Source organism: Episyrphus balteatus, chromosome 3 (genome assembly GCF_945859705.1).
Source record: "Episyrphus balteatus chromosome 3, idEpiBalt1.1, whole genome shotgun sequence".
NCBI classification, from domain to species: Eukaryota; Metazoa; Arthropoda; class Insecta; order Diptera; family Syrphidae; genus Episyrphus; species Episyrphus balteatus.
The window spans coordinates 101,101,479-101,128,510 of NC_079136.1; the positions used below are offsets into that span (position 1 = coordinate 101,101,479).

General features: G+C 34.5%; 2 protein-coding genes across 18 annotated transcripts in view; one reads left to right on the forward strand and one right to left on the reverse strand.

The window, feature by feature from the left end:
• LOC129913423 (annexin B9) overlaps window positions 1–23,238 on the forward strand; it is a 206,492-nt gene extending 183,254 nt beyond the window's left edge. Inside the window, exon 7 of the mRNA XM_055992089.1 lies at window positions 23,223–23,238. The gene's annotated coding sequence lies outside the window, so the exon portion shown is untranslated. The remainder of the gene's footprint in view (window positions 1–23,222) is intronic.
• Window positions 1–27,032, reverse strand: part of LOC129913417 (trithorax group protein osa) — a 96,587-nt gene that overhangs the window by 29,005 nt on the left and 40,550 nt on the right. The gene's annotated exons all lie outside the window — the stretch shown is intronic.

Genomic DNA, 27,032 nt, shown 5'->3' on the forward strand with positions numbered 1-27,032 from the left:
TGAAAGTTACATTCCTCTAGAGAGAACTTCCTTCACTGTCTTGCATGGCAAACACATAACATATTCAAATCGCCATTATCATCATGACGAGACTGCGTTCCTGTCGTCCGTCGTCATCATCGTCTTCACAACTAAAATGATTACACGCTCAAAATAAAATGAAAGCAAAAATAAAATGATAAAAAAAAATAATACTCACAATATAAGTATGTATAAAATAAAATTTTAGACAACTACAAAGACATTGAGGAGCAGAAGATTAAAAAAAAACAGAGTAAACCACACACAGACGCCAGAAGTTCAGTTTGTCTTTCTATACTCTCTGAAGGATTTTAATGTTAAAATCCCCTACTATCCATCCACTTTATCTCTGTTCTGAACCCTGAGTTTAAGTGAAGTGAACCAACTAAATCGTCTCGTTCGTTTCTCGATTATACGTCCGTCGTCGTAGTCGTCGACGTCGTCGTTGTCAAAACTCTAAACCGACCGAAAAACGAACGTACTGAACTGAACAGAAGAACAACGACGGCAACAATGACGATAATGATGAAGACCGTTTCTAAAAGGCTTTTGAAGAATGTGTCGGTAGGAGAGGAAAACGAGTATATTCGACAGGGATATGGATTGCCTCAAGTGAATATTAACTGAGAAATACAAGAAATCCAACAACACACACGGTACATATCGAACGAACCAGCCTCGTAGCAGTGCTATAAACTTGCAAGAAACTCAAACTACGACGGCGATATGAAGAGAACGACAAAGTATAATGTATAGAAAAAAAAACCGATAGCGACGAGAAGACGACGAATGCGACGATGACGACCATCAGTTGTTGGTTCAGCTTGCTTGCTTCGTTACTTGACTAACTACATTATATTCAAGTTGGTTTCGCCAAGTCATACACTCTGGCTCTATGGGCCCTCCGGTGGTATACAAAACGATAACAGTGTTGTGAACACAAAATGTACATTTATTAAAAACTTTGGTTCAATTATGAGGTATAAAGTTACCTAATAGTTCTCGAAAATTGATACAAAACAAATTTGCGATATTTTGGAGGAACCCCGAAAGCTCTTGGCTTAGCTTTTGCCACCTTTTATTTATTGTTAACATTTTCCGCATTTAAAAAAGGTTTTTATAATAACAAGTATTATTTTGAACACAATGCAGGTTTCACCCGGAATTTATAATAGGGGAAAAGTGAAATGCAATTTTTTGAGTGGAATCTTGCTCACGTGAAAAAAATTAAGCTGACTGTTTTTATATTTTCCAGTTCTTTAATTCAAAAAAGTTATTTTTGCTTATAGACTTCAAGCCTCTTAATTATTTCTCTTGAGGGCATACTGTTTTTTATTTTTCGCGAATGTGTTTTTTTTTTTTTTTGTTATTGAATATGGTTCACGTATTTGATATAAATACTTTATTTGGTTCATGCATTCGTTTATTTTTTTTTTTTCTTGACGTTAAGTAAAACTTATTCCAAGTACCTACGAAAATAAACGTATTTTTTTTTTAAGGAAAGTTCGGTCGTCCTTCGTTCTATGCGTCGAGGTGTACATCGAGCTTGGCCCCTAGCTCTTAACAGATGAATAGATTTTTTTGAAATTTGGTTTAGATATTTTTTAACAGTTTGCATTATCTATTTTTTTTAATTTTTGTTTTTCTAATCGTAAATATCTAGGAGAATTTTGTTTCTATTAGAATTTATAGAACGATCTTGAATTCCCTACAGAATTTAAAGTGTCGTTGTGAACCTCCGTCGGAATTTATTTCTACGGAACTAAAAATCTTATAAAAGGAAACTGGAAAATTTATTTCACGCCACAAAAGGCAAGAAAACTGTTTACTTCGGAGTGATTTAGATACTACGGTATACTCCGGATTTACCTAAGAAGCATTTAAAAACCGCTAAAATATTAACCTCTTTTTAGGTCTTAACCGGGTTTTAAGCCTTTAAAGTTACTCCTGAAAAGTAAATGCTCATTGACTTATGTTATTTTTGAAATAAATGATTCAAATGCAACCCATGTCTGTCAACCCGTAATGCGAAACCATTTTCCCAAGTAATGGTTGACAAAAACAAATTTTGTTTACGTTTTTTTCTTCTTCTTCAAATAAGAGACAGTCGAAAATGACGATACTACAATTTTGAATTTTATTATAAAATAGGACTGATTTATTTTTATATACCGTAAACTGGATTGATCTGGTGCCAGATTTTATTATTTTTCTTTTCCCGTTAACAAAACAATTAAAAATATGGAGCTTATATCGCATAACATGAGCAATTCGAAACTTCTATTTTAGTATAGCTGAGACCGATAAATATTCACTTGCGAAAGTTCACTTTATTGCTTGCTTTGGATGTATTTCTAGCAAAGCCCGCATGTTAAGTTGACGGAATCGAATTTAGTTTTTCACAAATAGCCCTATTCTATTTGAATCACGTCTGAAAAAAGCGTTTAAATGGCGTTTTAAATTAAAATTTAACATCAAATTTTTCTTGAGAATTTCTAAAACAGACGATATCAACACTTTGTTATCGAAAGATAAAAGTTTTTCAAAACCAATTTTACGTGATTAGTGAAGTGATTTTTTTTTTAATCACGTGAATCGAATAGCAGAATAGGGCTGATAAAAAAGTTCATTATAGTCAAAGAACACAATAAAAATAAGGGTTGAACCATACAATTTTAGAAAAATTGGATTTTAAAAAACTTTATTCATTCAAAGTGTTGGTTTTTTAAACCAAGCTTGACTGTGTATGATAATTTTTGCGAAAAATGCTCTTTAAGACCCGTTTGCTCAATCGAAATTTAAGCATTTAAGTTCTACATAAATCCTTAATTGACAGTTTACGCAGAGGAAAAAGTAGGGAATAAGAGTTTATGTTCAACATACATTATTTAAGTTTCGATTCAGCAATTATTTTTTCTTGTTTCAAGTCCTGAGGAATATTAAAAGATGGGAAATGCTTTCAGATATTCATTTAATCGAAAAGGCATGGAGACAACACTGATTTTATTGAACGACGATTTTTTCGAAAATGTTAAATGGGTAATTCCATGAAAAAGTGGACACGAATTTTGAACAAATTATGCAGTCTTTTTTACTTTTTTTATTAGCAAATTACTATTTACAAACGGCAACTCTTTATGCAAGTTGCAAGAAAAGATTCTTTGTTGTATTCCCTTATGGATAGACATAAAATTCAGGGAGTTTAATAATCTTAAAGCATTTTTATAGCATAAGCTTGCCAACAACAGAAGAATTTCATATGAAAATGACGGAAAAACAAGCAAACTGAAAATATGATGAGTCTAATAGTGACGATGACAATATCCCCTCGTGAGTGCTAAAATAAGTTAACATTTAAGCAAGCTTCGTTACACACTATTTGGTTGAAAAAAAAAACTTGAGTGAAAATGCATCTTTTCTTTACTTTTGGAACCACAAATCGCAGGTAACATGAGTTACCAAAATAATGTAACGTGAGTTACATAAATATTTTAAAATTTTTCCTCGAAATATTGAAAAAATGTTTGGTTTTGTCACTCATATTAAAAGCTTGTAATTTTGTATGTGTGGAATCTTCATTGAAAACAAATTGAGATTCTTAATTTCACATAAAAACTTCATACTGTCGGACTCTTAAAATTCGTGTCCGATTTTTGTAACGTGAGTTACCATCAAACTTTTATTTTTCCCAAGCAAATGTTAAAAACAAAGACAATTTTTTTAGTTAATTATGAAAGTAATAGTTCTGCTCCATTCATGGATAGTAATTTCGTATCAATTTACATTAAAATTGAAAAAAAAAAAAAAAAATTATTTATGTGTTGGAAATTTTTGTAAATGTAACGTGAGTTACCATGGAATTGCCCAAATCCATTCGCTCGTATTGATCACATAATCAATAAACGAGTAGAAACTAAAATGGGGTCTTACAATCCTTTATTTCCAAGAAGATCGTCGTGGAATATTATGAAATGAGCCTTGAGTGTTTTTCTTTGTCCAAGTAGGTCAGTTGCACCCGCCAGTTTTATAAAAAAAAATTCTTTAAAATTGTCTACATATCGCTCATTTACTTGAATACTGTCATAACTTTAAAATCACGAATTTTGAGACAATAATGCAAAAATTATTAGAATACAGTAATCTTTAATGTTGCATAAAGTCATTTCTTAAAAACTGACGACGAAGAAGCACTAGTTTTGTTTAGAAACAAGCTTTTTACATAGAAAAATTGATCGATACAAAATTTAAAACAAAATTCCTGAAAAAACAATTTTTTTAATTATGACAATGTTCATGTAAGTGAGCAATATGTTCGTCTTTTAAGCTATAAAACAATACTTTCCAAGTGTTGTTAACAAAATTCCAACATCACTGTAGAGTACTTTTTGCTTGAAAACAAACAACAACAAAAAAAAAGAAAAAAAAAAACCTTTCGTAACTCAGTAATTTTCGTTAAAGTCGTAGTCATCGTCAATTTGGTATAAGTCTTTGCTGTATGTATGCGAGCCACACACCAAATAGCACAGCCAAGGCACGACAGCACCACAACAGAGCATCTCTGCTGGTTTGCCCTGGCAAGCACTATGGCAGCGGCACAAGAGAACGCCAACATCGCAAATAACACTGGTGTATGGGAGGCAAGCGATTTTAGCGACCGACTTACTTCATTCCCAACCGAACAAACCCCCCTTGGTTCTATTCATTTCTCGACTAATGCTTCTCTACCACCTCTGTGGACTGTGGCTCGTCGTTGTTCATGCTGTTTCAGCTGATGTCCCACATATATACGACGACTACGACGACGACGATTGCGACGAACCAAGCATTCAGAATGACACACAACGACACAGCAAAATATAATTTCAGTTTAAGCAATTTTCCCAGTTCTCAATGACTCCACCGGCCTGGCTTGGCCTGCCTCTGCCTGCCTGCCACTAGCACGATGAATATGACTATATAAAACGACGAAACCAAACGAATGAAAATGGACCGATGCGATGGTATGGCAAGCAAGCAAGCAGTAAAGCAAAAGCAGAGGCAGCCCCCACAGCGCACAACACACAGCACACAGCACACAAAGAGCTTATTCCGAGAGATACAGAATTTAACACAGAGGAGGAAATTGTATTCGATGTAGATAGATAGCGACGAAGAAGAGTAGAGAGGGATGTTTGGTTTAGTTTGATAGCTTTAGTGTGGAATAAGAGCTAGTTGGGGATTTTGGGTTCTGCTATAGCTATTTCTAGTGGATGGAAACGTCAGCAACAAAAAAAAAAGCAACAAAAAAAATATAATGATGGTGTGCTTGTGCACTAGGACTGGCTCTGGCTGGTTGGCAATCAGGCAAAGCATGGCCGCATGGCATGGCCTCCTTGTCGTCTATATTCCATACTCTGTGTCTGTTATGAAGTAGAGTGGAGTGGAGTGGAGTGAAGTGAAGCAACGCTGTATATTTGCTGTTCATGCTTTGTCGGATCGGATCAGGTCGAGATCTTAATGTCATGACGAAATGTGGATGTTGGTTGTGCCGGTTCTGTAGAGTGCCAAAGCTTGCTTTTCTGTTTCTATACTGCTGCTAGCTATTATAGCTTTTACTTTGCTGATAGACGAGATAGGTGGTATAAAAATGGAGGAACGACAACAACCAACGAGCAACGACAACGACAAATAAAAAACAGGAAAACGCACATCGAAAGCAAAAAAGCATCGAATGCCAACCACATTTAATGTGATATAGTAGGTAGTAGAGTAGGTATTATATTAGATGGTTGCACTGTTTGGTGATTTGGTATCTTTTTGCTTGTGCTTGATGCCGCCGCTGTCGCTGTCGCTGCTGCTTCGTTGCCCTATTGCCACCCCGACACAACCACATATCTACAATGCTACTGATAGTTTCGTAATGAATTGAAGAATGGTGGCGGTTCACAAATCAGAAGAAAATGTTAACGGCTATACTACTACCAAAAGACGAAGAACGAGGCGACATGAGAATTTTGTTTTAGCCTTATAAAAAGAATCGAGTGTTGCCAATAGGGTAGTGTTACATTTATACATCAGTTGGTTGTTTTTAAATGTACAAACAGACATACTATTTAAGACTGACTCAAAAGTATTAAGAAAAACAAAGTTTATTTAAACAATCGGCCCTAGCGAGGTAGTACGTCGGAGCGGATTTTGTCCGATTTCATCCGAATCGGATAGTTTTTACCTGTCGGAAACACACCTCGAAGCATATTTCGTATGAAATCGGAGAGTTTCCGCTCCGACGAATTACCTCGCTAGGGCCGAATAAATGTTTGTTTTACTTCGAAATTATTATTGAAATGATATTATGCATGTTTTTTAGCTTTGTTATGAAATTATTCAAACTAACAAGCAATCAATTGTTATGGTTTACAGAGTAAATTTTTGGCTAAGCTCATAAAACAATTTCTTATAACAAAAAAGAAGAAATAAAATGTTTAACTCGATCTTTTTAAACGAATCTGATATTAGCGAAAAGTTATTCAATATAAGACTATCGAATTCGCAGTTTTTAAACGTTTTTCTTCTCGTCCGCAAACGACAGATAGATCTGTCTGTTCAAGCAGCGCCAACGACATCGAGCGAATTATTGAATTAAGACAACCTGGGTCACCGTCTCACCGATCGCTTCATCGAAAAGGGGAAAATGAAAATGATCGTCAAGATTCGAAAAAATTGCAAAAATTGTTCAAAAACGCATTTAAGAAGCACCTGAAAGCCAGAATCGATACTGAACAAGCAGGATTATGTGCTGGATCCTGTTGTTTTGATCACATCATCAACTGAAGTATCATAATAGATCAGATTGTTGAATATCGATTGTAAATTTACTTCATGTTTATTGACTTCGAGAAGGCTTTTGATAGCGTCAACTGGGAATTTATTTGACTTGCTTTACTGGGGAGTGGTATACCACGTAAGATCATTGCTATAAAAGCAAACATACGATGAGTCTAATGGAAGACAAATTACACTGGTCGGCAAAAAACAAAAAAAAAATCGTCAGCAAGAACTTTATTATGTGATTATTGACTTTAGTGTGCTGAATTCAAAACTGTTTACAGATTTATTCTATCACGTCTAGTTTCTGAGCTATACTCATCACTATTTTCGCTATAAAGCTTCAAAAACTAATTTTCAATTGAGTTCTTTTTGATGTTTAGTCAAAAATATATAATATTCCGTAATATGTTGCTTTTTATAAGTCCAAATCGGAAGACGTAAGCTGGAATTTGTTTCAAAAAAAAAAAAATCAGGATTTTGAGATATGTATCATAAATTTCTTTTTTCAATATCTTTGAGAAAAAAAATAATTTTGAAAAAATATAAATATCTTTAGGACGAGTTAATATGGCGTTTTGAGAAAATTAACAAATTAAAAATCCTCTCGAGAAGTAGGGTTTGGTTTTTGCTCTATTTTCGTTGCCGACCAGTATTATTAGACGAATTTGAAGTTTAAAGTGCAATAGACAGGGATGCATACTGTCAACATTTTTTTTTTTTATTGACCTTGAATATCCATCAAATGACATCAAGGGTGGAAAAAGAAGCAGAAATCTTGGGACTGAAAATCAAAACGGACAAAATGAAAAAAAAAAAAAAAAAAAAAAACAAAGAACTGACCAGGGCCCATTGTTTTTTTAAGGTTTTTATGGACCAATCGTCTATCGATCCAACGAAAAACTGACCAAGGACTCATTGAATGTATTATACGAAGACGTAATGGACAATTGATTGGACACACGCTTCGAAAAGGTTATGACTACATTGCAAGCCAATCACAATCCAGTGGAACCAGTTACCTCAAGAAGGGAAAAGAGTAGGCAAATCGGGAAACTCATAAGAGAGTGATAATTTTAAAATCTCGCAACTGAGACAGTAGGTACGTATAAATATGTCCTACATGATTAAGTCCAGAATCTCAGGCGAGGATTGGAGGCAAATTTTGCTGCAAGTTGGGTTTTGCCGAGAGAACTGACAGTTGGCCACGATCATTGTAGACGACCGTTAGGACCCATGTAATGTAATTGAGTTTTTACCGACTTCCAAAAATAGGAGGTATTCAATTCGTCTGTATTTTTTTTTTTTATGTTTGTTACCTCATAACTTTGGACAGAGTGATAATTCTTTTTGTATTGGAAAGCTGGTGTTTGTAGTGTGGTCCCAAACTATGAAAAAACCATGAAACTCAGTTTTGAACCATGGCCAAGCCGGTTTTGTTTTTTTTTTTGATAAAAATGATTATTATAATGTATGTTCATTTTTGCTCCTTTTTGAAAATACACTTCTCGTTCGGTTGAGCATTAATATCTTTCCTAATATAGAACCGAATTTGTACTTTCGCCGTGTTTTACCTCTTTACAGATCGAATTGAAATACTTATTTGCTAAAGTTTAACGAAAGAAGTCGGTCGCATTGAACCAATTGGAAAATTATGATATGTTATTCTGTTAATGTGTTATTTTCAATAAGAGATATTTAGAAATGTTTTTGCATTTGGCAATAACCTAGGATACTAAACAACATCGATGGCTTGGTTTTGGATCGTAAACCATCATGAAAAAAAAATGTTCTTTTAAGACTTGCGTGTTGTAAATTTTTTGATTTGCCATTAACACAAAACAAAAACTTAAAGCTTATAAATGTATACAATTTTATACTGAAACTTTTGTTCCACATCGGTTCCGCAAAGAAATACAGTGGTTCTACCTTGACTACCTACATAGTTGACATTCTAACAAAAGGCTATATTTAAAGTAAATGGTTTTTGTTAACTTAGTTGAAAAACAGAAATTAATCAGTGATGAGGAATAATACCCTACCACCAAACCAACAAGAACATTATTTCTCTTTGCTAAGTCCACAGAGAAACATCAGCAACACTTTCCTACAACGCGCATACATTGAATAACCAAACAAACAACAACAACAAAAATAAACACAAATAAAACACCCTGCTCGTATCATTCTCTAAAACGTAAGAAGTTGAAGTCGCAAACTAAAACCTACTTACTTATACAATATACACATATGAACGTAGGTATAATATATTCTCTTCATTTTACCAAAAACCACCCACACCTTTTTTCGTTCGTTTCTCGTTCTGCTTATGTTTTTCTGTCTATCTTCGTATATTGGGGGAATGTCGGACGAAAAACAAATTTCTTATTCTCTCTTCCTTTGTTTGACAGTGGTGAATTCCTTGGTACTTTTTGTTACTGTTTTGTTGGTAGAGGGCAGGGTTCTATTCTAATCCCCTGACTATAATATGTAATATTTTATATGGCGTCGTGTATGCTTGTAGATGTTATCTATTTTTCATCTATCTGCAAAATGTGAACGCAAGTAGGTATCACGAGTAAAGGAGAATAGGTGTATCACAAAAAAAAGTTAGAAGAAAAAAAAACACAACGAACGAAACTTTCGGCAAAAACATTAGAAGACAAGCTGTGTATCAATCAAGAATGTTTTTATGTTAGAAACCGTACAGGGTGGACCATAAGTGAACATTATAATTATTTCTTGATATAGAGCATTAAATTACTCTTTATGAATGTTAGTTCAGGGTATGGAGGCCACAACTTTGAAAACCTTTACACGTAACAAGTGTACCAGCAGATAGGGTCTAAATAGATAAATGTAGTGGTTTATACATGTTTTTCTGAATCGTCAACGAGTCGTTTTCTGATAAGTTTTTCGTGAAAATTCTAGGACAGCAATTTTATGATCAATCCTCCTGCTCACCAAGTTTCAAGGAAATAGATTCCTACTTTAAAGAGATAAACGGGATAGTAAGCGTCTAAATGACCTCTCCCTCAATTTGAAATTGCCCAAAAGTATAGTTTATACATGTTTTTCTGAATCGTTCATTTGAATCATTTATTTTCAAAGCAAGTTCATTTTATTCAAAATTCGTTTTTTTTAACTAATTTTTCCAGATATGTACTTTACAGAATAAGGACTAAAGTAGGTGCAGGTAATAAGGTCGCAGGTTTCCCTTGTACCGATCATTTGAAAGTATACTTGCTTTAGCTTTTACATGTTTTTCTGAATCATCAATTATTTATCGAGCGATTCATAGTTTGGGAACAGGAACTTTTGGGAATAAGGTAGGTGCGGGTAATTACATAGTCTTTGTACGGTATTTAAATACCGAATTAAGCACTCGAAAATATAGTACAAATGTTTTTTGAAATTTCAATAATCACAGCGAGCAGTTTTCCAAGTTGGAAAACTTATAGGCTTAGCTATAAATTTAATTGTTAATTAAAATTATATGAATAGCAAGTAAAAATAAAAAAGTATGGAAGTTTCTACCGTAGACGAAGGAAAAATAAAATATTTAAAAAAAAATCATGGTAGGGTAGGTAACAAGGCCTATGACGATTTCTTATTATCCTAGCCGCAAAACCTTTTGACATTATTTGTACCTACTGTTTTTAAGATATAAGTTTTATTTAGGATCAACCCCATATAACAGGCTTTTCGGATGCCGGTAACTTATGAACATTTTATCGATTGTTTGTAAACTGTCTCAATGCCAACCTTTATACCAAAAATCATCATGTAACTAATTTTTTCAATATGAATATAAAAATTGGATTTTTTTTTTAGTTTTTGAAGATGGTAGACAGAAAGACAGTGGCCCACCCTGTTAGACATCTTACCTAAGCTTGCTTAAAAATTCTTTACTAATGGATAGTGCAATGATAAGACAAATGACAATCGTAAAATAAAAGAATAAAAATAAAATTAAAAATAGAACAAAGAAGGAATCAAAGACAACGAGTAAAGCATCTGATAAAATACATAATGCCTACATATTTTAAAAGAGAGAGCAAAAGAGAAGAGAGTGTAGTAAATGAGGTTTGAATGTTTTATTATTGACGAAATAAGTAGTTGCGCTATCTAGGTACATAGGAATTTAGGACGATAAAGTAAGAATGATTAGAAAAGAAAATCGTAAATAAATGTAATTAATCAAAATTCTAAAAATCCTTTTCAGTTGTGTTTGAAAAAGATTTTATTTATTTTGAGGAATATATTTTTTTTTCATATTATTTGCGATATATGTATCTTGTAATAGAATGCTTCTTTTGCACTGAGCAAAAATTAATTCGTGATTTAATTCAAACTTGTCATATTACTCAAATACAAAAGACATAAAAACGGCACTGTACAGATATAATATGGATGGAAAACAACTCACACATCTTGTTTATGTGCCTCAAAAACTAATTATCAATGAAATTCTTTTTTATGTTTGATCCAAAATATACATTATGTATATAATTTTCCATAAAATGATGCTTTTTTATTCCAAATCAGAAGCCACAAATTGGAATTTGCTACAAAAACTACTAGTTATGTTAACCTTTAAGATTTTGGAATATGTATCATAAATTACACCGGCACAAAAAACGTGGTACGTACTTTTGGACTGGACCAACCTACCGACACGTATTTCGACCCACTATATCCGAATTTCAATTCCGTTTGACTCGGTCATTTTTTAGCAAAATGCAAAAAAAAATTCGGATCCAGCTGATCGAAATACATAGCGGTAGGTAGGCTGCCCGGTTCAAAGTACATGCCACCTTTGTTTTGTGTGCCGGCTTTTGATATTGCATATTTTTGACGTCAAAAGTACCTAAAAGCCTCGTTTTTAACCTATTAATACTCTAGTGTCTAGTACATAATTGAAAAACGTGAAGTGCCAGTAAAATTTTGACTTCGGACCCGGACTCAGCACACAAAAATTCTTTAAAAAAGTATGATTTTGTTCGTATGTGTGCAGATAGACTGCACAATTATTTACATATTTTGTATTATTATAGCATTGAGAGTGTTTAATAAACTAAGCTACTCTTAATGAATGAAAGTTGGCTGGTTATGGTCTTATAGATAATAATACGGCGAATTTCTTTATTATTGTATACTGGTGGATACATGTATGTACAAAAGATAAAATCTATACAATTTTTTACTGCATACCAAAGCTGGCGCAAACAGCAGTAACCTTAATTCTCATATCTATGCAACTATGTATAAACACGGTAGTGGTATTGCCTATCCTGTGTTCGAATAGTAAAAAGTGAAAGTATGAGAAGTGTAAAAACTTTTTTTTTATTATTTTGATTCCATACACTTTTTTGCATTATATTTTTTTTAAGTCGAGAAAACAGAACAGAAGCCTTCGGTTTATGTATGGGTAAGACTGAACTACATATGTACAAAATTGTAATATGTACAACATGCCATTTTTAATATCTCAAAAAATAAACACCCACCTACACTTTAAAGCTTGTTTATACACATATATTTGTATCTATATCGTTTTTTGGGCTCAAGTCTTGAATCTGTTTCTTCACTTGCCATGCGAAAGGACATTCCAACATCTTGCGTCCAAAGTTCTAATATATGTACTGACTACTGAGAACTGAGTAGACAGTACAACTTTAAACTTCTTGTTTGTGATTGAGCATCTTTCACATCGCGCTTTTGACCAAGAAATAGCAATAACGAGTCCCCTGATCTAACTAACGAGCATATTCATATCTTAGAAAGTATTGGTCGGTTTATAGACGAAAACAATCTAAAGCTATTTGGTCGCATTGAGGTAAGCGATCTTTGATTCAGAGAGCTCATCAAGGGCTTGGCAGAAGGCTTTATCAAGCATTCGATTCTTCAACGCTGGAAGAGGAAGACAATGACAAAGAAAGTCAGGATGTGTTATGTGCTGCAACAACACCTGACACCTGGTTATGTTCTGCCTAAGTCTTTCAAGGTTATTTTGTACGAGTTTTTTTGATGGTGAACCACATCTTCCTCGCCAAAACACAGTTTGTCAATGTACAGCAGCTTCTATGTTTTCATGTTTCCCTTCAAGACTTTTCAGGTTATCAATTCATCAGCTCATTCATAACCTTCAATGAGACTGTGTCCTGGCAGTAGTCAGTGAGAATAGCTAGAATATGAATGAAGGAAGAAAGATGGGTAGGTTGATTAGGCGCAGTCAGAAATAAGGAATTTTATGTACAGGTAGAGGGTGTAAGGGCAAAAGTTGGAGAGGTTTTGCCCAAAATGTTGGCTATTCAGGCGTTCATCATATAGACATTTTAGAAGAGGCCACGAGTCGGCCACAAAAAAAAAAGATAGAAATCCTCATTCAAGAAACACTATTAACAAATAGGATAAGGAAAATGAGCAACAATAGCAAGAACTATTCAGAAAAGTTCACTTTTCGGAGACCATTTATCGTGTAAAATATAAACAAAGAATCCAGATAGTTTTGACGAATTCCCAAGATAGCTTAACTGATTTCAATGCCAAAAACAATGCGAACATAGAAACAAAAAATTGCTTGGTAAACCAAAATAAAGAAAACGAAAAATATGCTTTTATCGTAAACATAACCTCCACCGCGTTTGAAAACCGGGTCCTAGTTTTTTTTTTTTTATAGTACCCTTTACCTCGTGGCGTGTGATACCTACAGCCATGGACAGAGAAATAGCACACTATTGAGAAAAATCATGCGAATTGAATTTTAGATATTAGGAATGCTTTTTATAAATTTTTTTCTTTTGGTATATTGTCGAAATAAAGTGATGAAGACAAAAATATCTTAAAAATACCGTTATTTGCTATATTTATTTGCACTAGCAATATAATGCTTTTTTTGTCTCTTTCGCTAGTGGACACAGAAATAGCACACATTTGTTTAACCGTTAAGTTTTTATTCCGCGTTCAAAAGTTGTAGACGAAAATGCATTCATTTTATTGCTACTATTTAATTAACAAGTATTTTTGAAAAAAATAGGCAGAAAAAATTATTAAACTGCGAAAAAAGGGAGAATTACTTTTGATCTTCATAGTCAAGGAAAAATCCTTCTCAATTAGCTTAAACTCTAAATTTTTCGAATAAATGATGGATAAAGCTATTTATTTAGAAAGAGCAAATAGAAATTTAAACTCTGAAATTAAATTGCGTTAACTTCTTCCCCGCAAAACTTCCATACGAGTGGATAGAGCGATCCCAAAGAAGCTCAAATGTGGGCCTTTTAAGTCATCTCGCACGATTTTGCTCGAAGTAAATATAGAATTCGGTGAAAAAAGTGTCAAGCAGACTTTTAAGAAGGACACCTAATGATGCTGAGTTGTATAGACGGGTAAGCAAGAAAAATCCAATGATATAAAAAAACACATCAAAGATCGCCTAACATTAGCTAAAAAACATCTTAATAAAAACATGCAGTTTTGAATGAGAGCCTTTTGGAGTGATGAAATAAAGGTTAACCGCATTGAACCCGATGACAGATCATTTATCCATCGCACTAAATGTAAAAAGGACAAGCCAAAGTATTATCTCAAGACGATGAAACTAGGATGATAGGATTTGATGGTCTGGAACCCAGTTTCCTGGCATGTTAAGGACCCATTGGTTAGGTGGATGGCAGAATTGATAAATTCTTTTGTCTTAATATTACATTAGAATACCGAGGAACCATATTTCTCGACAGTTAATTAGATATTCATACATGACAATGACCCAAACATGCATCAGAAATAGTACAAGATAGGTTTTCGGACGAAAAAATCGATGTTTGCACCTAGCCATCTCAAATTCACAATCTTAACCCCATAGAAAATTTATAAATTGATGTCAAGGTTAAGCGTGGGAAAAGAAAATTCAAAAATTCAAATGATCTTTGGGCCAGAATCAAAGAAGCGTGGTACCGTACTCCACAAAGTGGATACCAGACGTTAGTTGAAAGTTTACCAAAGAGGTGCTAAGGAACTTTGAAAAACTGTGGTCTACTAACAAGTTACCAACTTAGTAGTATTGAATTTATTGGAAATTGTAAGAATTTTTGCTTAGAAATGATTATTTTTATGATTTTCGGAATGTGTGCTATTTCTTTGTCCACAAGAAAAAAGGGTATTCTCTACAAATTATAATTTTTAAAAATTGAATTGAAATAAAATAATTTATAATTATTAATTTTATGAATCCCTATAAGCTAATCCATGCCCTGATATAAAAATTATAATATATAAGTTAAAAGGTCCCAAATAAATCAAATTTTTGTAAGAAAAATCAAAAGTGTGCTATTTCTTTGTCCATAGCTGTACATATTTATAAACATTACATACATATATGCATACAAACAAACATGCCTACCCCAATTTACATAGGTTCGCCATTTACGATACGAATATTTGGTAGCCAGCTTCTTCGCTGCTATTTTCCAGTTACTATTATTTTATGAATATTTTAAAATATTAAGAGGAAAAAAAAGATAAACAAAAATTGAAGCAAAGAAAAACGAGAGCAAAAAAAAATAATGAAGAAAAAAAAATCGTCGAGATTGATATGGTGAAGATGATTTATGTATAGATGAAAAAGGGATTTCTCTGCGACATAAGGGTATGATGAAAGTAAAAGTCAACGTTTCATTCATTACTCATTGGGGTTATTAAATAAGTAGCACACAAAAATTATAGTCTAAGAAGTAAAGTTAATAATTTAAAATGAATTTATTACTAAATACAGTCCCGTTAACAAACAAATGAATGTACGTTTGTTTCAATTTACATATATGCATATGATATTCAGTAGAGAAGAAAGTGTAAACATGGTGGTGTGTGTATATTGACCTTCGTCGATTTTTTTTTATATTCTGATTTTCTTTACAAGTGATAAATATTTGGTGGCAGTGAATATTTTATACAAATTTAAACGAAAATATGTCATTTTTTCGGCTTGTTATTCAATTTTAATCAAAACATGGACAAGCAAAGCTCTTTGTTCCTTCAGGAATATAGAAAATTTGTGGAGTGCTCTTTTAATTGTATTCCAGTTATTACAAGATTTGAGCTATTTCACCGTTAAGATATGTACATACATTTGAAGAGGCTAAGATATACATACCTGTCTTATAAAAAGAAAATATAACATAATTTTAATGTGGCCCCCTCAATGTGTCATATTAGGGAAAAACCGATCGGTTTAAACCTGTTTCGGGTTTTTTGCTTCGGTCAACCGGTTTTTTGTTTTCCCGGTTTTTGTAAAAAAAAAAAAAAACGACTGAAAAAACCGTCGAATAAAACAAACCGAGCGCGACAAAAAACTTAAAACTTTCATTTCTTCTCTCAAATAACCACAAAATTATAAATTTTCTTCATATTCAGCAAAGAAAACACTAACAGTATTTTTACTCCCTAATTACAGCGATCGTGATATCACAACCGCTACACTGCAGACCTCCAAAGGAACATATTGGATTACGTCTGCTTACCTAGGCCATGATTGTGGGCCGCCTCCGGGGGAGACACTTGGGCGAATGATTGCAGCAGCAGCGAGCCAAAAAGTAGATCTCCTCATTGGCAGTGATGCTAATGCTCATCACACAGTGTGGGGGAGTACTGACGTAAATGAAAGAGGTGAGTCACTTTTTGATTTTATTTTAAGTACTAGTCTCCTTATTTGTAATATTGGTAATGAACCTACCTTTGTTACAAAGAACCGACAAGAGGTATTGGACATTACCCTTGTATCCCAAACAATTCACCACAAGATAAAGAATTGGGCTGTATCTAATGATCACTCATTCTCAGATCATATGTATATCCAATTTAGTCTCGAAGATGAATGCACAAAACCCACCGGTTTTCGTAATTATAGGAAAACGGATTGGGTGAAATATAGGGAAACTTTTACTACCTGCTACAATAATCAGGACAATATTTTCCCTTCTAATACAGATGATCTTGACTTAAAAGTCAACGATCTCACCAAAGCTCTAAACAATTCCATGGCTAACTCTTGTCCCCTTACCATAATAAGAGGAAAGAAAAAACCGCACTGGTGGAACAAAGAGCTAGAACCGCTCAGGAAAGACTGTAGAAAGGCTTTCAATAGGGCTAAACAAACAAGGAACCCATTAGACTGGGACCTGTATAAAGTTTCTCTAAAAAGTTACAAGAAACAACTACGGAAAAGTAAAAGATCCTCCTGGAGGAACTTCTGTAGTAAAATTGAAGATTCTTCTGAGGCATCTAGACTCAGAAAAATCCTTTCAACTAATCCAACCATGCCGAGCTCCCTAAAAGACTCTAATGGCGATTGGACTAGCTCCTATGAGGAATCGCTAAACTTGCTACTAGACACTCATTTCCCTGGTAGCTCGAACTCAATAAGTGACTTTGGTCACCGACCCAACCAATTTTATCAAATTAGCAAAGATCTTATTTCCAAGGATAGACTAATATGGGCAATAAATAGCTTCCATCCATACAAATCACCTGGGCCAGATGGTATCATACCCGCTGAATTACAACACGTCTCAGATATCATACTACGAAAGTTGGAAATTATAATGATAAGCTGCATAAGCTTCTCGTATATTCCAAAGGCCTGGAGGGAAGCAAAGGTGGTTTTTATACCAAAGGCGGGAAAATGCTCTCATGTCACTCCAAAAGATTTAAGACCTATTAGTCTATCATCCTTTCTGCTTAAAACTCTAGAAAGAATGATAGATATCCATCTAAGACAGGAAATTGAACCATGTCTGATCTCTAAGGCACAACATGCCTACACTAAAGGGAAATCGGTGGAAACTGCTCTCCATTCTCTGGTTAGCACCATTGAATACTCTCTACACTACAAAGAGTACACTCTTGTCGCCTTTTTAGACATAGAGGGTGCTTTCAATAATGTCAGGAATTCAGCAATCATGAATGCTCTTGACAATCTCAAAATAGAAGACCCGCTTAAGAACATGATAGAAATCATGCTTAGTAGCAGGATTATCAGTTCAGAGTTGGGAAACTTCAAAACCCGTAGAGCAGCCAACAGAGGGACCCCTCAAGGAGGGGTCTTATCGCCTCTCCTATGGAACTTAGTAGTCAACGAACTGCTGCTAGACCTAGAGGGAGAAGGTTTTAAGGTTATCGCCTACGCGGATGATGTGGCAATTGCCGTATCGGGCAAATACCCACAGACACTTGCAGAACTTCTACAAACAGCTTTAAACAAGCTAATTCACTGGGCTAGAGGATGTGGATTGGATATTAATCCCCACAAAACGGATCTTGTCCTTTTCACGAGGAAATACAAGATTCCAGACTTCAAACTCCCTACAATTAAAGAGGTAACACTTACTCTATCCGATCAAGCTAAATACCTAGGACTCATTTTTGATAAAAAACTGACCTGGAAGCTCAATATTGAAGAAAGAGTTAAAAAAGCCAATGTGGCACTCTTTTCATGCAAAAAAGCCATTGGTGGCAAATGGGGATTTTCTCCTAACATTGCACACTGGCTGTACACATCGGTCATAAGACCAATACTTACATATGGGATGGTAGTTTGGTGGACCGCACTGGACAAAACGATAAACTTAAACAAGCTTATCAAAGTCCAAAGGTCAGCAAGTATGTGCATAAGCGGTGCGCTGAGGTCAACCCCTTCTGACGCCCTAGACATACTTCTAAATCTCACACCCCTAGACATCTTCAGCAAACAAGTAGCAGCTAGCTCAGCTACTCGTCTAAAAGCAACCTCTCAGTGGACCAGTAATCATATTGGCCACACAAACATTCTAAACAACTTCGGATTCCTTCCGGATCGTCTAGACTATACCACACCTCAACTGGTGTTCGATAATAATTTCCAGAACTCCATTCCCTCCAGAACTGAATGGGAGAACCTTAGTACTCTGGATAATGACTCTTTACACTTCTATACTGATGGTTCAAAAACCAATGAAGGTGTAGGAAGTGGCATATTTTCGGAAAAACTGAATCTCAGTCTCTTCTTCCGCTTACCAGACCAATGTAGCGTGTTCCAAGCAGAAATTCTGGCGATTAAGGAGGTTCTCTCTTGGCTCAGAGAAAACGTAATATCCAACACGGATATTCGGATCTTCTCGGACAGTCAAGCAGCCATTAAATCTCTTGCCTCCGTCTCTACAAACTCAATCACGGTCCTCGACTGTCAAACATCTCTAAGGGAGATGTCTGAGCAGTTTAACATTCACCTCGTATGGGTGCCGGGACATAGAGACATCCCAGGCAACTGCAGGGCAGACGAACTTGCCAAACTAGGAACAATTACTCCTCTTCAACCAGAAAGGAACAATATAGGAACACCTATCGCTACATGCAAACTTATGCTAAAGCAGGACGCTTTAAAGAAAACCAACCTCAGATGGACTCAGAGTAATACTTGCCTAGCTACTAAACAAATATGGCCTTGTATAGACTTGAAACGTTCAAAGGGTTTGTTAAATTTAAACAGAAAGCATATTAGCTGCACCATAGGTGTCCTTACAGGACACTGTCTAATAGGTAGACACGCAAAAAGAATGGGCGTGTTCTCTAACGATTTCTGCAGAAGTTGCATGGATGAAGAAGAAGAGGAAACTGTTCAACATCTTCTGTGCACCTGCCCTGCTCTCTCTAATAGAAGAAAACTCTATCTAGGAGAATTCTTCTACGATTACACTAGTGATCTAGTGAAAACGGACGTTAAAAGTCTATCTTCATTCATAAGAAGCACCGAGTGGTTCGGCTAGTGAGTCCCAACTTGCTAGTCTTTTGTGGTATCACAATGGATCCATAAGGGTCTAAGTGTGTCGGGTAATTTGCCTGACAGCCACTACTACCTAACCTAACCTTCATATTCAGCTCAAAACACCTACTAAGTGTGAGTTAATCACTTATAAAAAAATACTTAGCTTAGGGATTTTCTTCGAAAAGTTTTTTTTTCAAATTAGATTCCATTTTTATTTTACTGTCCCAACTTTTTAAAACTTCTCCATCTCAATAATAACGAATTCCTTTCTGAATGTCATAGATAGAGGATAACAATTCATAAAATTTTCTAATTAATTTTTCTATCTTCAACCTTATTTTTAAATCAACTAATAATTTTTTCTTAAAGTTGTTTTTGTTTATAGATAAGCTTGCATTTAATCCTAAATATTTAATATTTTAATCGAAAGAAAAAAAAAAGGAAAAACTGAAGACCGGTTTTTGTCCTAACAACCGCCATCCCTATGTCATATCAAATGTATTGACTCAGCATATTTTTGACATTTTCCAGTTTATTCACCAAAGCCAGTTTCCTCCTGTTTTGAGTTTTACAGATAGAGTCACGCACGTTTGTTGCGAAAGTAGAACTTGACCTGGAAACTCAAATGTCAACTTAATTCAGAATCGGCACTATTTGAGTTGTGACACTATCTTTCTCAACGTGCGATATAATGCGAATAGAATCGGTACAAGAATATTGAAACGTACTCAAACGTTTATTGAAACGACTGGTGAAAAACATTGAAGAATCTTGATTAGCGCTTGATTCACAGAATCAGAGACGTAGTACATACTATTTTTACGATCTCGTTTCGTATCAACGAATGAGGTAGCGATGACAAACTGAAATTCTTTTTACTGAAGAATAGCTTTCTGCAATGTGCTTTACACTACTTTTCAGTGGGTTTTAAAAGGGTTTTCAGGGTCATTGTATCCAAATCCGATGTCAAAAATGGTAATTGTTAATTGAGAGACGTCAAAAGTTGACGAATTTATTGAAAAAATGATATTAAATTACAATTATTTTATAATATACAATTACCAAGGGTCAGGACTCAAACTCGTTATTAGAAAGGTAATCAGCAGTTATAAACTGCGGATAAACTGTCAAGCTCATGGTTTTGGGTTCACATCAGCATAAAGGCCTAGACATTTTTAGGGACACTAACTATTGAAAGGAATTGACTAAGTCCACTTTCATGAATAAGCGCATCTCCGCTCTGCAGAAATACCATTCTTAGAAACTAATAACACTTACAACAGGAATAGTCGAGAGTCGTTAGTCTGGCCTCTGGCTTGGCTCTTCATGGGCTCACCGAACCACAATTTCAATATCGATCGAATTGCAAACTCAGGGGTCGAATCACGCATACGTTCGATAACCTATGGTCGCTTTATGTCTCTCTCTTTTTCTACTGATTAAATAGAGACAGAAATAGTCAAAACTTTAACGTATGATCGTAATCGTGATTCGACCCCATGTAATTAATAATCTTCCGCAAACCCATTTTCGCGGTTCTATTGAGTTCATTTTATAATAAAAAGTTTTTGACTTTTTGAATGCTTTTATAAATTAAATGCAATTCCATCAAAAAACTATCTTCTTCAGCTGCATACGATTACTAGAAAATCTTATTATAAATAGGTACTACAACTACACATACGCATTGATATCTAACTGATAGAAGAAATTTTTAAAATGCAAAGAATGCCGCGTATCATAAACCACAAAAGGACTGAAAAACAAAGTTCCTCCACAACTCTTCCCTTTTCCCCCACCACTGATCATCGTCGACGTCGTCTTTTTTGTCGCCATCAATCCACATGTAGGTGAATGAATAATAAGAAAACAATCTGGGTCAGTAGCACCAATTGAAATGTAAAATACATATATATATATATAAAAAAAAACGTAAACAAATCATGAATAAAAGAACATGAAAAAAAACATCGATAGATGTAAAATGCTATGGAAGAGGGTTAATGACCTAAAAACAAAATGTTTCTCATACCCCTCGGTGTAAATAATAAAATACAAAATAAAAAAAAAAAATAAAAGAGTTTAAGGAAATAAATAAAACGACTATACACAACTACGGATAGCAAGAGCAAGCTGAGGCATCATCTATGTCTGTAGGTATGGCAGACATTTGGGAGCACACCAAACCACACCAACTAAACATACATACAATATGATGATGGACGAGAAAAAAAGATCGTCGCGTCGTAGTCGTCGTCGTTGCCTCCGACTATACCTATAAATAAATAGCTTGACTCGTCGACGAATAAGCGATATGTACGTATGTATGTACTTTATGGGTAGGTTTAGGTTGGTCTTTTCAAAAGCCCCTGCATTCTCTTCTTTCGCTGCCACCATTGTATTTTTATATCTTTTCTACCGTTTCGACGGTTGCAAATACCCACATCTTTCTCTTTGTATACATTCCGTTACTGCTGCTGCTGTTGCTGCTGCTGATATACAAACGTATATATCTACGTCGAGTATCTATAGATAGATATGTGCCAAGTAAATGTACCGACGAACAAATGCCAGCCGATGAAAGCTTATATGGGTAGTTTTGTAGGTACTCAACTCAACCCCGTCCCTCTTTCTCTCCTCAACAACTCCCTCCGTACACTTCTCCTCAAGTGTGGCACACACCGTTCTCGGTCGACTCATTTAACTATACACATTGGCTGACGCGACGACAACGACTACGAGTACGACTACGAAGTTCTAAAACACAAAATCCCTCTATTCATCACAAATGGGTCAATGTCAAGGCCGTTTTCGGTTTTCAGTTTACTGTTCAGTCATTTTTCGGCATACACTAATACACACACTGTGATTTTCTTTCAATTTTATTGTTTGTTATTATGCAAGTTTTTGGAAAAGAGAAAAAAGTTGTTATCTTTTGGATAGCTACTTTAAGACATTTTTGTTAGAATTTATTTTAAATAGGTAAACTTTAATCAATTCATAATGATTATTCTGTTGTTGGAATATAAAATCGTACGTTAATGATTTGTCAATACACTCGTATTATAAAATAACTCCGCCGGCATAATCCTTTCCATATAAAGCATATATTTCTCAAAAACAGTACTTAAAAATTTTGACCGCTTGGCTATTCGTGTGTAAATAACCAAACTAAAATCCAACTATTCCCGATTGTAAGTGTATGATTGTAGAAATTTGAAACTTATTTCGGAGTTACACTAGAAATCGGAGTTACACTAGAAATTTTAAAGGCATAATTCTAAAAACCTTTTTCATATTCAGTTTTAAAGTTTAGATTCTTTTCCGCGCAGTATTTTTGATACATATCATCATATCATATCATCATATCATACCTAAATTTGAAATACTGCACGTAGGAAAGCTTGTCAAATCCTTGTTTCTCTTCTGATGTCCCAAAAAAGCTCAGTTTCATTTGAATGCCGTAACTAGGGCATTCATAATTTAACCTACCGTCGGGTTCAATCAGAACATTCCTTCGCTTCTTAGTTCACTTTAAGAAACCACGAGATCTTATAATTTTATAATTTTGTTTTTATGTACATTCCATATTAATTTGTTCATAACAAAAAAAAAACGTGAATGTGCGTTGAACAAAAAATATAAATTATTGCCTTAAGCTCAAAATTATTAAAAATGTGGAGGGCCGCAAAGTTATTCATTGTGAGCCGCGAGTTTGACATGCATGGGCTACACGGTAACGTGCTAGGCACGATACTTTAACTTCATAAAACCATTATGAAAAGAAAAAGCTTTTCTTTTTTTTGAACTCCTACATTATATTTTGTTTACAAATTGTATCACTATCACTATCGTTTGTTTTAAATAACCAAAATCAATAGGAACAACAACAAGACTCTAGGTTTATAATACTTTAGCAATTAGGATGATACATATTTACCTCCATACAAATATACTATATGTATAAGAATCGAGGCAATGACATGAATCAACTCTTTGTACTATATTTTAGGCCCTATACAAAATCAGAAAGTGTGTCTCTGGGTATTCGTTATCCGTGATGTTATAATACTCTCTATACCTATCCAAATAAATTGGTCTATGGCAGCAGATGTTGGCTCCAAGCGAAACCTCTCTTTCGATTCGACTCGACCAAGTGGGTTTAATATAAACCAACAACTGATGGAATGTACTCATGGTGCATGGCATTATAACACTACCATAGATAGTTATAAGCCTCCTACGACGATGACGACGACGATTACAGAAATAACTATGCCGCTATGTATGGCATCGGCATGTTGAAGATGGAGTCACAGAACTATACATACGTTTGCAAAATAAGAATGAGTTGCCACCGAGAGATGCAGCAAGAATATTGGTCTAATTTTAGCAGCACATTTATTATGTTCTCCAAAGCCAGACACTACATCGCTGTTCTTGCTGCATCTACTATGTACTTATTCGTATAGCAACCTGTTTGTTTTGTTCTGTTGCCAATTGACAACAGAGAAGAGAATGCAGAGCATGATGGAGGTAAAATTGGTAAATGGAACAAATATCATGTGCAAGGCAGTTGCAATAGCCGCCACCGCCACTGCCATCATTGCTGGCCGTTTGTTGGGTCGACTCTCGATTGTCTAGGTTGGTTGATATGATTTCACTCACTATCACACCACACCACAGCCCCCCACTTGTTTAGAATCCTGTTTCGCATGCGATTTTCAAATGAAAGGAAAATCAAATACTACTCCTTCCTCATCATAGTTTCACCAGCCAGCCAGCCAACCACCCAAAGTCGTCGTCGACGTCGTAGTTATCCTTATCATCAACAACAACATAGAACATCTATTGAACGGCCACTAGCAGAATAGAGGTATCAAACCAAAGACTCAAACAAGACATCTGTATAGGCCGTTCATTGTTGATGATATTGCTGCGAAAGGATGGCAGCAAGTAACAGCCCAGTAGCACCATGGCATGCAAGTCGAAATTTGATTCTATTCAGTTTCGAGTTTGTTTTGCTATTGAGCTTCGGTTTTGGTACAGCTGCTGCTACTGCTGCTTTATTTTGCACGTTCATCAAGAATGAATGATGTCCGGTTGGTGTCCGTGGCTAGCATACGACGACGCATAAAATCTGCCTCCAAAGACCAAAAACAGAGCAGGCAGCATAAATGAATGAGAATGAATGAATGAATAGTGTGTTTTAAGTTTTACTTTCCTTTCTTTGTTGTTTGGCCAATTTTGTTTCTCTTTGTGGAATGAATTTTAAAAAAAAGAGGATGTTTCTGTTAAACACATATATATGCGGCACACTTTTAGTTGGCCAGTAATTGTTAAGAAACCAGCACAAAACACTTTTATATGAGCGCAATAGGAAAGGAAGTTGTACGCAGACATTTCTTTACATAGTAAATGCAACAGGGGCTAAGTTAATTTTGGTAAACAGAAAAACAGCTGATGTTAATAAAATAAATATAAGATAGTTTAATAATGTTGTATCTATATTTGTATCTTTATCATCATTTGCATCTATATTATTTTTTTTATGTTACAAGTATATAAGATAAATGAAGAACTAAAAGTTAAAGCCGAAGGCATATAACATTTTGGTTATTATGGCTTTGCATACTTACGGGGTGACACTTCTTCAACACTGGCTCTAGATAAACCTAGCTATACAGAGTAATAAGTTCAGCAAAATTCAGCGCTACCGGTGCTAAACTTGAACTTAACGCCAAATCCGGAAAAAACGATGGAACGCGTTGTTTTGAGAAATTTTAATACAAACCATAACAAATCGTCATTTTACATTTGTTTTTTTGTACCTCTGTGCATCCGACAATTTTAACTATTTTAAAGTTTTGCAATCTAGGCCGCTCTGAGGTCGTAATTTTAGGATAAATTCATTCTAACTCAAACGAAAATAGCGCCACATCGGGTAACATAAAAGCCGATAAGATTAGATATAGATCCAAAACAGGGAAGAGAGAAACATTGTATTGTATTGTATTTTTTATTGAAACTTTAAAAACGAGATAGTGACATGAATACATAGGAATACATATCTGGACTTTTCTTTCTTGTATATTGATTGGAGGCTATAATGTATGGCCTTCCTTTTCGATTGATTTATTTTTGAGTGCCAACATGGCATGGTATAAAAAGACAAGGTATGATCATTAGAGCCGCCATCTTACAAAATGGGGTAGTAAGGTTTTGACGTCAAAGCAAAGTCAGAAGCCACAACAATTTCCAAGACAAATTTGTTAACAACAACAATTTCAGTGGGTAGCTGTCAAAACCTTAAGTAGCCTTTTTAAGTTTTGACAGTTCTCGATACAGAGTTTTTTCTAATGATCATACCTTCTCTTTTTATACCATGCCAACATGGCTTGTCTTTTTCATTCTTAACCTTCCCTCCTCCCTCTGGGGTATGAGATACCCCAGAAAAATTTGTAAAATCGAATTTTTTCTCTAAGTATATTTTTTAAATATTTTTTTTGTGTAGAAAGTATTTACTTTTTAATTGTTTGAGTGAAAAATATTATATGAAATCGGTGTACTAAAAATATAAATGATGAATAAAAAATAAATTTTATGGAAATAATATAGTTTTTAAATATTTATGATTGGGGTATGTCATACCCCAGTTGGAGGAAAGTGTAAGAAAAAATAAGATGGAGGAGGGAAGGTTAAGAGTATCATAGTTCTCGCCCACGAACTAAAAATTTTCTTTTACGTTTGTCATTACTAATACTAAAATAATAAGATAGAAGAGAGAAACACCGAATTTAAAGACGGAAAAAGAGACAGCATGAAAAACAAACGGTGCAATGAGCAATGCCATGGCAGGGGTTACATGAAAAAAAAAGACTATAGAAGGATATAAACTCTTAATAAGCCTAAGATCTAGTATTACAATTAACACATTATCTTCTGCTCGATTACATATGGTGAGTAGTTTGTAGTACTAGATTTCTACTGATGAGAAATCTACCAACCCCCAAATATGAAAGGGCTGTCAAAACCTTAAGTAGCCATAAGTTTTGACAGTTCTCGATACTGAGTTTTTTCTAATGATCATACCTTCTCTTTTTATACCATGAAACGCAACGACCTTACCAGCACCTATCAGTTTGAGTTCAGATGGAGTCCACCATCGACCATATCTTCACAACTATATATATAGGTATTTTATATAAATATTTTATATGTATATTTTATATAAATATTTTATATATTTTATATAAATATTTTATGTAAATATTTTATATATTTTATATATTTTATATAAATATTTTATATATTTTATATAAATATTTTATGTAAATATTTTATATATTTTATATATTTTATATAAATATTTTATATATTTTATATAAATATTTTATATATTTTATATAAA